Source organism: Amblyomma americanum, chromosome 5 (genome assembly GCF_052857255.1).
Source record: "Amblyomma americanum isolate KBUSLIRL-KWMA chromosome 5, ASM5285725v1, whole genome shotgun sequence".
Lineage (NCBI taxonomy): Eukaryota > Metazoa > Arthropoda > Arachnida > Ixodida > Ixodidae > Amblyomma > Amblyomma americanum.
Genome location: NC_135501.1, coordinates 19,043,227 through 19,058,879, shown reverse-complemented (window position 1 = coordinate 19,058,879; position 15,653 = coordinate 19,043,227). Strand labels below are relative to the sequence as shown.

General features: G+C 50.9%; 1 protein-coding gene across 1 annotated transcript in view; it reads right to left on the bottom strand.

Annotated features, from left to right (window-relative positions):
• LOC144134588 (uncharacterized) overlaps positions 1-15,653 on the bottom strand; it is a 184,010-nt gene that overhangs the window by 10,209 nt on the left and 158,148 nt on the right. The window lies entirely within an intron of this gene.

Below are 15,653 nucleotides of genomic sequence, written 5' to 3'. Positions count from 1 at the left end.
AAGGATGGTGGCGACCGAGGTGCAAGAAAGACGAACGGCGGGGCACTGCCGAAGGACTGACCTGTCTGGCTGCCAGTGGCGGAAGTCATGACCCGAGCAGGAATCGTGAGTGGCTCAAATTCGGGTTGCAGGCCTCGCAGGCGACGGCTAGCTTTGTGGACAGGTGTGGCGTCTGCTCGTCGGGGAGAAGCGTCAGGGCTATCGTCCCGGTCAGCGTACATGGGATGATACCCAGCACGGCTCCACCAAAAATGTCACCGGCGAAAATACAGAGAACCAAACTGTTCACTCGGGCGAGGTTTGCCAACACCGCCGCGCTCGTTCTGGACAAAGAAGACGTTCGGCCACGTGCTCGGGAACACAGTTCGACCTCCAGGTGGCGCCGGCAGAAAGTCAGCAGCGTGGCAATATGCTGCATTCTGTTCAGCCAATCTATTGCATATTTGAAACCTACCCGTGTGCTTTGGATTCATGCCGTTTTTGGTTGCTTTTTTTCGTTGTTGTTGTTGTCTTTATTTTCTCTTTATTCTCTTGTCTTTATTATATTTTTCTGTCCTTAATGAAATTTCAGTGTGTCATTTGTATTTCTGCCCCTCTCCTATACAATACTTTTGTAAGTCCTGAGGGTAAATAAGTAAATAAATAAATGAACCCACACTTAAACCTCCCACTTCCTTCTTAGGCCTCAGGTCACCCTCTTCAATAAAGACTTACGAATGAATGAACCGCGCCTCGAGAGAAGGAATGAAGCAATGGCAAGCACGGAAGAACCATTCGCTTCTCTTCTGTCTTAAGGCAGTGTAGTGGATATTTAAAATGCCTCTTTCTTTTTCCTGTCTACTTTCAATTTTCCTATTCCCTCGTTCCCTCACACTGCAACGCCACTAGCAGCAGAGCTCCGCCTTCATTTCCGCATCCTCTCCGACTAGTCTAACCGCGCCTGCTTCCTTACACTGTCGCATCCTTCTCCTCTTAGTCGCCTTGCTCGTTCTCGCACGCTTCGCCGTCAACCAGGCGGCGAGAAATTCTCCAGCGAACACGAGGAGTTGCCGGCCACCGCACTTAGGCGAACAGGAGAGGACAAAACCTACACATAGACAAGGGAGCGCCTTCTTCGGCTGTCGTCGGTGGATTTTCTCCGATGTTCTCGTACATTCTACGCTGTGAGCAGGCAAGTTTTCGCTAGCGTTGTGCTGACTGCTTAAATACGCGCCAATTTTTGTGACACTGAAGACTGACGTTTATTTCGCACGCAACGAAACACTATCAGCAAGACGAACAAAGGACAGTGGGGAAGGGGAAGGAAAACACACAAGGTGCACTAGAGCGTGTAAAAAAAAACTCGAAATGCTCAAAGCCAAGGCAGCGCAACAAAATAGCGACCAAAAATGGACGAAGCGCAGAACAAATAGCACACTAGGTAGGGATACGAGACTTGCGCAACTTGCTCTTACTTATTTACAGAGGATGTGAGTGATTATATATAGCAAAAGGGGGGCGAGGGCAGAGAAACGACTCCATACATGCGCGCGAGAAGACTGCAAAAAAAGGGCAGGCAAGCAGGTGTATCACCGCATTGTATCTAAATAAGCGTACTAATTTTTACACAGGACAATACCGGCGATGCTTATGCATTCACTCTCGCTTCTTTTAAAGTTGAATGCCTCGACCAGCTGAAGCGGTGTCGTTTCTTTGCTCCTGTTTCAATTCGTTTCTTGCAGCCTCACTTCACATTTTCTTTTCCTTTTCTTCTTCACCGCAGGCTTTACACCGATGTAGAATGTGAGAACCGCACAGTTTTTGCACGCATGATTATGGCCTGCTAGACGACCATTAAGAGATCTGGAAGTTTGGCAATGCATAATTAATCTTGTCACTGAAGCCCTCAGAATCTACAAATACAAATTTGATTGTTTTCTTTCTTTTGACAGGTGTGTCCATGGCTACTATCGACGACATTATGCTTTGTCTACTTAAAGTCGTTCTATTAAGCACTGTTTTACACCAAGAGTTACAGTTTCAATTAAGGTGTGCTAACAAACTCCATACTCAGATAGCAGTGATGAATTTGGAGCTCGTCGTGCGTTCTAAGCGTGCACCTTGAGTCTTGGCGCGAAAACTAGTGCTGTAATAAATTACATGAAACAAAAGGACGATCCATTTCCTCCAGTTCAATTCAATTCAAGTTTATTTGTATCTATGCCTGTACAGATGACGGGAGTACAGACAAAAAGCCAAATGAATTCGGCTTGACGGGGTCTGTACACCCTACAGAAATGACTCTATACACAATACACAGAACACAAACATACATTTGTGGATAAACGAAAAAAATCATTAGTGAACATTCTATAACAGAAATACATACGGGTAAAAAAATCAACTGCAAGGAATTAAATTGCAGAAAGCGTTTAGTATGATATCATACAAAGTTTGCAGCCTTGCAATTCGTAACTATAAATAATTAGTTATTTACAAGCAAAGAAAATTGATTAAGCATTCATGGCGTCAGTGTATACCCCAGCAAAACCAAAAAAGGAATCCACAATGAGCCCATTAAAAAGAAAGATAGGGGTCTATTCAGTTTCTAATGCGTTTAACAAAGATGACAGTGTGTGGCGTAACACTTGTTGACCGTATGTCACATATATTAAGGAGCCTAAATTAAATTTTAAAGAAAAAAGGTGTGAACAAGACGACGTGAATTAACCGAAGAATAAAGAAGAGGAAGAAGAAGCATTCGTTGAGGTGGAGAGAGGTGATTGGTGGAGAAGCATTCGGTGAGGTGGGGAGAGATGATTGGTGGAGAAGAGAATAAGACGACGACAAGGCATACGTGGACTAACACCGAGGCTATAAAAGGGCTAGTGAGAGCGAGGGCCGAGGGGAAACAGCAGAGAAGCGGAGGCTCCGGCGGGTCAGGGCCACATCGGCTGGAAGGGAGCGGCGCCGGCTACTGCTCCGCTGAGCTCGCGTTCTACGACATCGGATCGTGGACTTCCTGCCGTGCCTGAGCCCGTTCCGGGGAGTCGACGGAGGGCGCTACCACCTGCTACGGCCAGGGGTATCTCCAGCGCTGTTGCCACCCATCCGGGTGGTGCCCCCAAAGTCAACAACACCGGCATCACCTCCACGGGCGCTTGGACCTGGAACTTGTACGACGCCGCCAGCAACGCCAGCCCAAGCGCGCCGAACGCCGCCAACGACGCCAGCCCAAGCACGTCGAACGCAGCCTCGACGCCGGATACTGGATCCATGCAACGCCGCAGCCACACCGAACCAAACGTGAGCACGAACGCCGAACGCTAGTTGTAGACGCTGATAGCAGTGTGCTAGGGTCGTGTGTATTTATAGTATTTGTGTTTTGTGTTAGTTTTGTTAGTTTTGTGTTCAAGTGTGTGTGTAACGTAGGCTGTATTAACTGTGCGTTTGTGGTGGTACACCCGTCGCGTAGTCCGTTCTTTCGGTCCTAGTGTTCTCCGGGGAGATCCGTGACAAATATTGCCGCGAATATTTGCAGTGTGTTCGTTTTTCAAATCTGCCGCCACATCCCTTTATCGCTTTGTTTGCTGCGCAAGACGAGACTTGATTTATCTCGATTGATCGCAGCCAGGCCGAGCTTATTCTACGTTGTTCCGGAATGTTCTAGTAACTTTGCGCTCTTTATCTCGAAAGTTCGCTATCAGCTTTAAATTGAGCACGGCCGACAGCGGCCGGCATTCTGTTCGACCACCGCCGAGCACGCTTGTCGCTTCGCCGCCGCCGAGTGATTCAGTCCATTTTGGGTGCAAGTCAGCCCCATAAACAGTTCTTTTAGAAGACCCTTTCGTCCGTCTTCATCGCTGCTTCGACTGCCGTCACCACTACGTGACATCTGGTGGAGGTGCGGGGTAGCCTTCCATGTTCCGGACGCCCCCTTCAAGTCGTGAAGCCAGCCCTGAGCGCTTCGCACCCGAGGACGAGCCAGCAGCTCAGCGAGCCAGCCGACGTCTCCAGGGAGAGGAGCCTGAGTTCGGGAAACTGCCGGACCGCACAAGATAGCGAAAAGAAGCGGCTACGAGCACCGCAACCTCGCCGAAGATGTCGGCACCGATCATACTGCAGCAGCCACGGGTGCCGCCAACTTTCAATGGATCCCTAGGCGAAGACCCAGAAGAATGGTTGGATCAATTTGAGCGCGTGGCGTCACTCAACAAGTGGGATGATGCGGCAAAAATTGGACACGTGTTCTTCTCATTGGATAGCTCCGCACGCACGTGGTACGAAAACTACGAGTCGTCCCTTACGACATGGAGCTATTCAAGAGAGAACTATTGAAGGTATTCACCAGTGTCGTGAGGAAAGAAAGAGCCGAACGACTCCTCGAGTCCAGGATCCAGATTCCGAATGAGCCCGTCCGCGGTTACGTCGAGGAGACGAAGCGCCTATTTCGCCGCGCCGACCCCGGGATGACCGAGGAAAAGAAAGTTCAGTTTTTAATGCGCGGCGTAAAAGAACAACTATTTGCAAGCCTCGTCCGCCAGCCGCCAAAAACAGCCGAGGAATTCATGCAAGAAGCCTGCACGATTGAGAAGACCCTCGACGTCCGAGCTCGGCAGTACAATCGTCCTTCCTCTGCCTGTGCAATCCGTTCGGACACGCCCGCCACCACCAGCGACAGCTTGCGGGAAGTTATCCGCGAAATCGTCCGAGAGGAGCTACGCCGATTACTGCCATCCTCCCCACAGCCACAAGCAGCGAATATGATGGACGTGGTACGGGAAGAAGTGCAACAGGCACTTGGCACCCCGACGGCCACAGAACCCCAGGCCATGACCTACGCCGCTGCAGTAAGGACTGCTCAGCCCCAACGACAACCCACACGTCCTCCCCGAGATGCGCCACTTGTTCCACAACGCCGCCTCCCAGCCCCCGCCCGCCCAGCCTATGACCGACGCTCAAGCCCCAGGAAATGCGACGCCTGGAGGACTTCCGACAACCGGCCGTTGTGCTTCCATTGCGGTGAGACCGGCCATATTCTTCGTCACTGCCCATATCGACGTATCGGTCTTCGAGGATTTGCCATTGACGCCCCACGACCACGCTTCGGGCAACGTCCGCAGGAAATCGACGAGTACCTGCATCGACAAGAGTACACGCCGAACCGCTTTTCGCGCTCACTATCGCCGTCAACCTCGCGCTTTGCGTCGCCACGCCGCAGCTAGGCAGCCGCGGTACGAGGAAGGTCTCCCATCCCCCGTAGGGGAAACTGAAGGCAGCAACCTCTGGAAGTGAGCTTGCTCAAGAGCGAAACGCCGAAGATCCTCCACCGACCACGCCCCATGAAGACGCTGCACCCGCGACGCCGCATGAAGAACCGGCACTCGCTGCACCGACGCCGCACACAATGAGAACCCCGACCACGACGCAGGCTGCCTTGAAAACGATGCCGCCACTCAGAAGAGCTTCGACCACACGCCCCATCCGCGACTCGCATACGCGAAGAAGCCGTGACCCGACGCCAAGAGCGACGTGCAATTCAAGGGCCAGGACCCCTGACTTAAAAGTGACTGTCGACGGCCGGAATCTTACCGCTCTAGTCGACACAGGAGCCGATTACTCGGTGATGAATGGAACATTCGCTGCGCAGCTGAGAAAAGTCACAACGGCTTGGGACGGCCAACAAATTCGCACCGCAGGGGGCACCTCATTATGCCATCAGGACGATGCACAGCGCGAGTGACTGTCAAAGGACCTGGCTATCCTGCGACCTTTGTGGTGCTACCGCAGTGCTCCCGCGAAGTGATCGTGGGTATGGATTTCCTTAATGAGCATCAGGCGATCATCGACCTGCGATCCAAGCTGATCACGCTTTCGACGGACGAAGCCATCGCTTCGATGAAAACTCGGGAAACTCGCGTTGCCCTGAGTGTCCTGGAAAAAAAAGTGAGCGTCCCACCCCGATCAAGCGTTATCCTGACCGTAGGCGCCACGAAATTCATTAGCGATGAAGCCATCATCGAGGGCAACATGCAGTTGCTCCTAGACCGAGGAATCTGCATTGCAAGAGGCATTGCACATTTGCGCAATGGCCAGGCCGAAGTACTGCTGACTAACTTCAGCGAAGAATACCGGCACATTAACAGAGGAACGACGATTGCTTTCTTCGACGAAATACCTGACGTACGAGACTTCTTCGCCCTCTCCGACCCCTCCGCAGAAGATTCGCCTAAGAGAACTCGCCCACTTTCGACATCAACCCCGCCCTGCACCGGAACAGAGAAGACCAGATCCGCAATCTGCTTCAAAGCTACAGTGAGTGTTTTTTGACATCGCCGAAGGTGCGACAGACGCCAATTGCCAAGCATCGCATTATAACGGATCAACACGTCCGACCTCTCCGTCAAAGCCCCTACCGTGCGTCACCGCGAGAATGACAAGCCATCCGGGATCAAGTCGAAGAAATGCTTCGCGACGACGTCATCCAGCCTTCAAACAGCCCATGGGCGGCACCGGTTGTTCTAGTGAGAAAGAAAGACGGCTCACATCGATTCTGCGTGGATTACCGCCGCTTGAACAACATAACAAAGAAGGACGTCTACCCCCTCCCCCGCATCGACGACGCACTGGACCGCCTCTGCAACGCCAAATATTTCTCGTCGATGGACCTCAAAAGCGGCTATTGGCAAATTTAGGTCGACGAAAGAGATCGCGAGAAGACAACATTCATCACTCCGGATGGGCTGTTTGAGTTCAAGGTGATGCCATTTGGTCTCTGTTCCGCACCAGCGACGTTTCAGCGAGTAATGGATACAGTGCTGGCAGGCCTGAAGTGGCAACTTTGTCTGGTATATTTAGATGACGTCGTTGTCTTCGCCCCGAACTTTGAAGAGCAGCTCAAAAGACTTCGAACAGTACTAGACGTAATCAAGTCGTCTGGCCTAACCTTGGAAGCAGAGAAATGCCACTTTGCTTACGAAGAGCTGCTGTTTCTAGGCCACATTGTTAGCAAGAAAGGAGTACGCCCAGACCTGCAGAAAACAGCTGCTATTCAACAGTTTCCACCGCCGGCCGATAAGAAAGCAGTGCGCAGATTTCTCGGACTGTGCGCATACTACCGACGATTTGTGAAAAACTTGTCGCGCATCGCCGAGCCAACTGACGAAGGCAGACGTGCCGTTTAAATGGGAAGCGTCGCAAGCAGAAGCCTTCAAGGAACTTCAGCGTCGATTACAGTCCCCACCGATCCTTGTGCATTTTGATGAAAACGCCGATACTGAAGTTCACACCGACCCAAGCAGCGTGGGACTAGGCGCCGTCCTCGTTCAAAAAAGCGACAGGCTGGAGAAAGTCATCGCGTACGCTAGCCGTTCCCTTTCCAAGGCCGAGGCTAACTATTCGACAACTGAAAAGGAGTGCCTTCCCATCATCTGGGCTATGTCAAAATTCCGCCCCTACCTCTGCGGGCGGCCGTTCAAGGTGGTCAGCGACCACCACGCGCTCTGCTGGCTCGCCAATTTGAAGGACCCCTCTGGCCGACTCGCTCGATGGAGTCTGCGTCTTCAGGAGTTTGACGTCACCGTCGTTTAAAAGTCCGGACGCAAGCACTCTGACGCTGATTGCCTCTCACGAACCCCTGTAGATGCACCGCCGCCGGACAACGATGAGGATGCCTTCCTGGGACCCATCAGCCCCAGCTCTTCTGCTCAGCAGCAACGCTCGGACCCCGACCTAAAAGGCCTCATCGAGTACCTGGAAGGCAAGGTTTCTTCACCCCCCGCTTCATTGAAGCGAATGAGGTCCTTGTGAAGAAGAACTTTACAGCGAACAAAACAGCCTACCTCCTTGTTGTACCTACTTGTCTCCGCGAAGAAGTTCTACAGGCTTCACACGACGAGCCGACAGCTGGACATCTCGGGTTTACTCGCACCCTCCGCCGCATTCAAGACAAGTATTACTGGCCCCGACTGTCTGCCGATGTCGCACACTATGTGAAAACCTGCCGAGAATGTCAACGACGAAAGACTCCTCCCACACGACCAGCAAGATTTCTGAGCCCCATTGAACCTCCCTCAAGGCCCTTTCAGCAGATTGTCATGGACTTGCTTGGCCCTTTTCCAAAATCAACATCTGGAAATAAGTGGATCATCATAGCGACCGACTACCTGACGCGCTACGCCGAGGCGAAAGCCCTACCGAACGGAACAGCAGCAGAAGTCGCCAAATATTTCGTGGAGTGCATTCTTCTTCGACACGGCGCCCCCGATGTGCTCATCGCGGACAGAGGAACAGCATTCACGGCGGAACTAACGCAAGCCATCCTGCGCTACAGCCAAACCAGCCACTGGAGGACAACTGCATACCATCCGCAGACCAACGGACTGACCGAGCGCCTGAACAAAACAATCGCCGATATGCTCGCTACGTATGTCGATGCCGAACACAAAACCTGGGATGTCATCCTGCCTTACGTCGTCTTCGCCTACAACACCGCAGTGCAGGAGACCACCCAGATGACGCCTTTTAGGCTCGTCCATGGCAGGGAGGCCACGACCACGCTAGACGCCATGCTGCCCAACGTTACAGAAGAAGAGAACGTCGACGTTGCAGCCTACCTTCAACGCGCAGAAGAATCTCGAAGGCTTGCCCGATTACGGATCAAAGATCAGCAGCGGTCCGACGCCAGACGCTACAACCTACGAAGACGCAATGCGGAATACAAGCCAGGAGACCAAGTCTGGGTGTGGACGCCCATTCGCCACCGTGGATTGAGTGAAAAGCTTTTGCGCCGCTATTTCGGCGTGTACAAGGTTCTTCGTCGCCTGGTGAACTGGATTATGAAGTCATCCCTGACACAATGACTGCATCCCAGCGACGCCGCGTACGACCAGAAGTTGTCCATGTAGTCCGTCTGAAGCCGTATTATGCGCGCTAAAGGCCACTGCATTTCCATGCTCTATTTTCGCAAGATCCGTTTTTTTTCCCTTACTAGTCGCATTATTTGTTTTAATGCATCGTGTCGATGCTTCTTTGCGAGGGGAGTAATGCCGCGAATATTTGCAGTGTGTTCGTTTTTCAAATCGGCCGCCACATCAATTTGTCGTTTAGTTTGCTGCGCAAGACGCGACTACATTTATCTCGATTGATCGCAGCCAGGCCAAGCTTATTCTACGTTGTTCCGGAATGTTCTAGTAACTTTGCGCTCTTTATCTCGAAAGTTCGCTATCAGCTTTGAATTGAGCACGGCCGACAGCGGCCGGCATTCTGTTCGACGACCGCCGAGCACGCTTGTCGCTTCACCGCCGCCGAGTGATTCAGTCCATTTTGGGTGCAAGTCAGCCCAATAAACAGTTCTTTTAGAAGACCCTTTCGTCCGTCTTCGTCGCTGCTTCGCCTGCCGTCACCACTACGTGACAATATAAGTGGCGAGCCTGTGCCAGGATACATTTCCTTCTTTGCTTTGTCTCGAATCTTTCCGATCTCTCGACGGCAGAAAGGATGGATTTGGCAAGAACGTTAGAACTGGCGCTCAAGCTAGGGTTAAGCAAGGAAGAGGCGATGCATCTCTATGAGGAGGAGGGAAAGTGGCAGAGAGAGGAATGGGCGCAAGCACGCGCAGACGCTCGTGAAGCAGAAGAGCGCGAGGCGAAAAGAGCTCGCGAAGCAGAAGAGCGAAAAGAGAAAAGAGCTCGCGAGGCAGAGAGAAGAGCTCGCGAGGCGGAAGAGCGAGAAGAGAAAAGAGCTCGCGAGGCAGAGAGAAGAGCTCGAGAGGCAGAAGAACAGGAGAAGAGAAGGAGAGAACGGAAGAAGGAGTTTATTTTGTGGAAACAGGCGCTTGTCGCGGGAGGATATGAGGAGACCACGGACAATGATCAGCGTTCCTTAGCGGGTACAGAATCTCCTAGTCCGGCCAGAGCTTGCCCAAGGAAGCTGATGGCTCCTTTTGATGGCAAGAGAGATGATTTGGATGCATATCTGCAACGATTCGCGCGGATAGCTTTAGGGCAAGGCTGGGAGCGCAGTGAATGGGCCACGGCATTAAGCATGTGTTTAGTCGGAGAGGCGCTGAATGTGTTTGGAAGGATGCCTGCGGCTGATTCCATGGACTACGAGAAAGTCAAAAAGGCACTCCTCCAAAAATTCAGGCTTACGGCAGAGGGTTTTCGTGAGGGATTTCGCACCGCGAAACCTGAGGATTCGGAAACCGCTAAGCAGTTTCCTGCAGGCTATCCAACTATTTTGATAGGTGGCTTGATATGTCAAACACAGAAAAGAGTTTTGAAGGTGTGCGTGACAAGCTGGTCATAGAGCGATTTTTAGCATGTTGCAGCTCAAAGCTGGCGCTATTCCTGAAAGAAAGAAGGTTGTGTTCGTTGGAAGAATTCGCCGACACTGCAGACCAATTCCTCGAGGCTCAAGGGCTAAGAAATTTGAGTAAGACAAGGGAGGAAACCCAAAAGGTCCTAGCGAAAGATGCGGCAAAACCAAGAGCTTATGGTGGTGCGTCTAAGGCGCCAGTAAGGTGTTTTCTGTGTGGCAAGGTGGGACACCGTGCAGCTGACTGTCGGACTAGTAGCGCTTCCCAGAAAACACAGGTTGTGTGCCAAGGTTGTAAGAGGAGGGGCCATACTCTGGATGAGTGCCGATACAGAACGCAGGACCGAATTGCATGCGTTGGCGACTCAAGGGTAGAACTTGTCACGCCACCTGAAGTTCCGCAGCTGAAAAGAGAGCAAACGCCGCTGGAAAATGAGGCAGTGAGTGGAACACCCAAGTCGAAAGCAGCAATGCCAGTGGTGGTTGGGCAAATAGGAGACCGTCCTATATTGGTGCTTAGAGACAGCGGAGCCAACACAGTCTTGGTTCGTAGAAGCCTGGTGAAGGACGAGGATCTTACAGGGGAAGCGTCGGCCGTCACTCTTGTAGATAGCACAGTGAGGTACCTTCCTGAAGCAAGGATTCTAGTGTCCACGCCATATTATACTGGGCAGGTAGTGGCAAAGTGCGTAGACCAACCCATCTACGACCTCATCTTGGGGAACATTACGTGTGCAAGAGGTGTCCAAGACCCCGATCCCGAGTGGAGGATGCTCGGCGTTGAAGAACATCCAAAGGAGGAAAGGACCACGACAGCTCAGACGGGTGCAGTCAGTTTCTCGTCGGCAGTGGAAACAAGAGCTCAAGCGACAGCCCGAGCAAAGCAGCGTCCGCTTTCCACTCCTGTTACGATGTGCCTGAGCGTAACACCGGGCGAAATTGCAATTAGGCAAAAAGAAGACCCGAGCCTGAAGACCTGCTTCGAAAGAGTCGGGGAAAAAGTGAAAAGAAAGAAGAGTCGCACGTCCTTCGAATACCAATTGGTAAATGGTCCTCTGCACAGGGAATGCATATTTAGTTATGGAAGGCGTGACCAACAGCTGGTGTTACCGAGAGACATGCGAGAGATCGTGCTACGCTTAGGACATGACGCCATTATGTCCGGACACCAGGGTGTTCAAAAAACGGTGTCTAGGATCACCGAGGAGTTCTTTTGGCCGGGTGTTCAGAGTGACGTTAAGCGCTTTGTTCGCTCATGTGATTTGTGCCAGCGCACAGTTCCGAAGGGAAGAGTTGGTCCCGTACCTCTGGGCAAGATTCCAGCCATCGACCTACCGTTTCAGCGAGTGGCTATTGACATTGTGGGGCCAGTCTCTCCAGTATCCGCCAAAGGCAATAGATATGTGCTTACTCTGGTTGATGTGGCCACTCATTATCCTGACGCTATTCCGTTCAGAACTATTGACAGTATCCAAGTGGCGGAGGGTCTCGAGGAAATGTATTCGCGGTATGGGTTCCCGAGGGAAGTTTTGAGTGACCGGGGCTCGAACTTCACATCGGAACTAATGAAGGAGGTTAACCGCCTTTTGTCAGTGAGGCAATTACTGACAACGCCTTACCATCCCATGTGTAATGGGCTTGTAGAGCGGTTCAACGGCACCCTCAAAACTATGATCAAGAAAATGTGCCAGGAGAGACCTACTGATTGGGATAGATATCTCCCAGCTCTTTTGTTCGCTTACCGCGAAGTACCACAAACGAGTCTTTGTTTCTCGCCCTTTGAGATGTTGTATGGGAGAACCGTTAGAGGTCCACTTACAATACTCAAGGAGCTGTGGGCTAATAAGGAGATTGCATCAGATCTCAAGACAACATACACATACGTTCTTGAGTTGCGGGACAAGTTGGAAGAAACATGCAGGCTTACATATCAAGGTCTGGAACGGGCACGCGAACGCTATGAGGGCTACTATGACAAGAAAGCCACTCACAGGAATCTGAAACCAGGCGACAAGGTTCTCATCTTGCTACCCACGGATCATAATAAGTTACTGATGCAGTGGAAGGGCCCTTACCTTGTAACGCGGAAGAAAAATGACGGATTATGAGTTACTGATAAATAACACCAAGAAGGTTTTCCATGCAAACATGTTGAAAAAGCACGAAGAAAGAGTTCCCGTACAGTGCGCCCCAAAGGTAGCATGCTCGGTAGTAGCCGAGGAGACAGATGATGTTTTCGAGATGCCCACATGCAGTGGGAAGAAAACTTTCGGTTGGGATAAGGTGCTAATAAACCCCAATTTGAATGAATACCGAAGTTCACAGGTAAAGGCCCTACTCCAAAGCAAAGGGGATGTGTTTTCGGATGTGCCGGGCAAAACGAATGTCATATGTTGCAGACTAGATCTCTCTACAGACAGACCAATCAGCGTGAAGCAATACCCACTACCTTTAGCAGTGCAAGAATCAATAGAAAATGAGGTGCGGGATATGTTGGAGTTTGGTGTGATTGAGAGGTCGTGGTCAGCTTACAATGCCCCTCTCGTGGTTGTCAAAAAACCCGATGGTATTAACCGACTGTGTGTAGATTTTCGTCGGCTAAATGAAATCATAGTAGCCGATGCAGAACCCATACCAAGAGCGGACGTGGTGTTCGCTAAGGTGGCTCACAAAAGGTTTTTTTCTAAATTTGACTTAGCTAAAGGGTATTGACAAATACCAATGGAAGATTCTTCTAAAGAGAAGACTGCTTTTTCGTGCTCGGCGGGTTTATTCCAATTTAAATTCATGCCTTTTGGTTTGAAGACAGCATCTGCAATATTTACGAAGCTGATGAGGAAGGTTTTGGATGGGCTCCAAAATGTAGAACACTATATTGATGACATCCTCGTGGCAACAGATACGTGGGGAGAGCATGTAATTACATTGGAAAAACTATTTGATAGAATTAAGCAAGCCAGGTTGACCATAAAACCAGCGAAATGTGAGGTGGGCTTTGAAGCCATTTCTTTTCTCGGACACGAGCTGGGGATGGGCCGCATCGCGACGAAAGACGACATCTTGGACAAAATACAGCAGGCTCAGACACCGACGACCAAGAAGGAGGTACAGTCGTTCCTGGGGTTAACAGGATACTACAGGGACTTTATTCCCGATTACGCCAACATAGCCGACCCGCTTATCGAACTCACTAAGAAGGGGGCAAGCAATAAGCTGAATTGGACTGCTGAACATGAAAATGCTTTCATGATGTTAAAAGGGTATATGGCAAAACCGCCCGTTCTGCTTGCTCCGAATCTGGGTAAAGAGTTTGTGCTTCGCACTGATGCATCAGACCGAGCTTTAGGAGCCGTACCCTTGCAAGAAGAGAATCGCGTGCTACATCCGGTATTTTTTTCCAAGCAAGAGATTTTCGGCTAGTGAACGCAACTACTCCACTGTTGAAAAGGAATGTTTGGCGGTGGTGTGGGCGGTAAAGAAATTCCACATTTATCTTTATGGGAGACATTTTAGGATTCAAACGGATCATCAGCCGCTTGAATACTTAACCAAGGCTAAAATGAACAATAGTAAAGTTATGAGATGGAGTTTGGCCTTGCAAGAATACTCATTTCAGGTGGAATATATTAAAGGTAGAGATAACGTTGGAGCGGACTTCATGAGTAGAGCCAACTGAACAGCTCTAGGTATCTCTGGGATGTATCTTGTTGTTGTGTTAATGTATCTCTGGGATTTATCTTGTTTCTGTTGTTGCTGTTGGTGTTGTGATCATATAAGGGAGTGTGTTGTGGACACGAACATGTTTATTAAGGACTTTGTACGGACAGCGGCAGTGGTGTGTTAGTGTTCTGAACACGCAATTTGGTGTGCTGTGTTCGTAGTGTGCGTTTGGTGTGTGCTGGACCTCTGCGGTGTGTTGTGTGCTGGGTCCAGAATCACCACAGAAGTTAGTCGGTTGGCTGGATGGCTTGAAGGTGAGTATGACGGGAGCAGTTTTTCATGGAAAAACTCTAGAGAGAGGGAGCCCTTGTCACATATATTAAGGAGCCTAAATTAAATTTTAAAGGAAGAAGTGTGAAGAAGACGACGCGAATTAACCGAATAATAAAGAAGAGGAAGAAGAAGCATTCGTTGAGGTGGAGAGAGGTGATTGGTGGAGAATCATTCGGTGAGGTGCAGAGAGATGATTGGTGGAGAAGAGAAGAAGACGACAAGGCATACGTGGACTAACACCGAGGCTATAAAAGGGCGAGTGAGAGCGAGGCCCGAGGGGGAACAGCAGAGATGAGGAGGCTCCAGCGGGTCAGGGACACATCGGCTGGAAGAGAGCGACGCCGGCTACTGCTCCGGTGAGCTCGCGTTCTACGACATCGCATCGTGGACTGCCTGCCGTGCCTGATCCCGTGCCGGGGAGTCGACGGAGGGCGCTACCACCTGCTACGGCCAGGGGTATCTCCAGCGCTGTTGCCACCTATCCGGGTGGTGCCCCAAAAGCCAACAACATCGGCATCACCTCCACGGGCGCTTGGACATGGAGCTTGTACGACGCCGCCAGCAACGTCAGCCTAAGCGCGTCGAACGCCGCCAGCGACGCCAGCCCAAGCACGTCGAACGCCGCCTCGACGCCGGATACTGGATCCATGCAACGCCGCAGCCACACCGAACCAAACGTGAGCACGAACGCCGAACGCTAGTAGTAGACGCTGATAGCAGTGTGCCCGGGTCGTGTGTATTTATAGTATTTGTGTTTTGTGTTAGTTTTGTTAGTTTTGTGTTCTAGTGTGTGTGTAACGTAGCCTGTATTAAATGTGCGTTTGTGTGGGTACACCCGTCGCCTAGTCCGTTCTTTCGGTCCGAGTGTTCTCCGGGGAGATCCGTGACACCGTAGTTACTGCGCGCTTTAGGAACATCCCATCATAGCATAGCGGGCGAGTTGGTATTGCATCTTAAGGAACAAAACAGCGCCACTAAAACGAACGACTTGTCCGTGCGCTTGTATGTGTATCTTGTTTTCCGGTCCTTCATTTTAGTTGCGCTGTTTCGTTCCTTAAGAACGTACTATGTTTCTCTGTGACGTGTGTTGTAAATGTTAGAATTCATTATCAATAGAGATAAATTCTCGAAAAATTCTCAACGAACTTACGCAGTTTTACCGCCTCGCTCGAAGGACTTTCCCACCCCCACACCCGGGACTGAGCCGAGCGGAGGCGGTGCTGTTTAGACAACTACAAAGTGCTTCTTTACCAACCCCGGTGTTAATGACTCATCTATACCCAAACTTATATGAAAGTGATGTGTGTCGCGTGTGCCAGCGGGACAGGGCAACTCTGACGCACATCCTATGGGACTGCACAAAA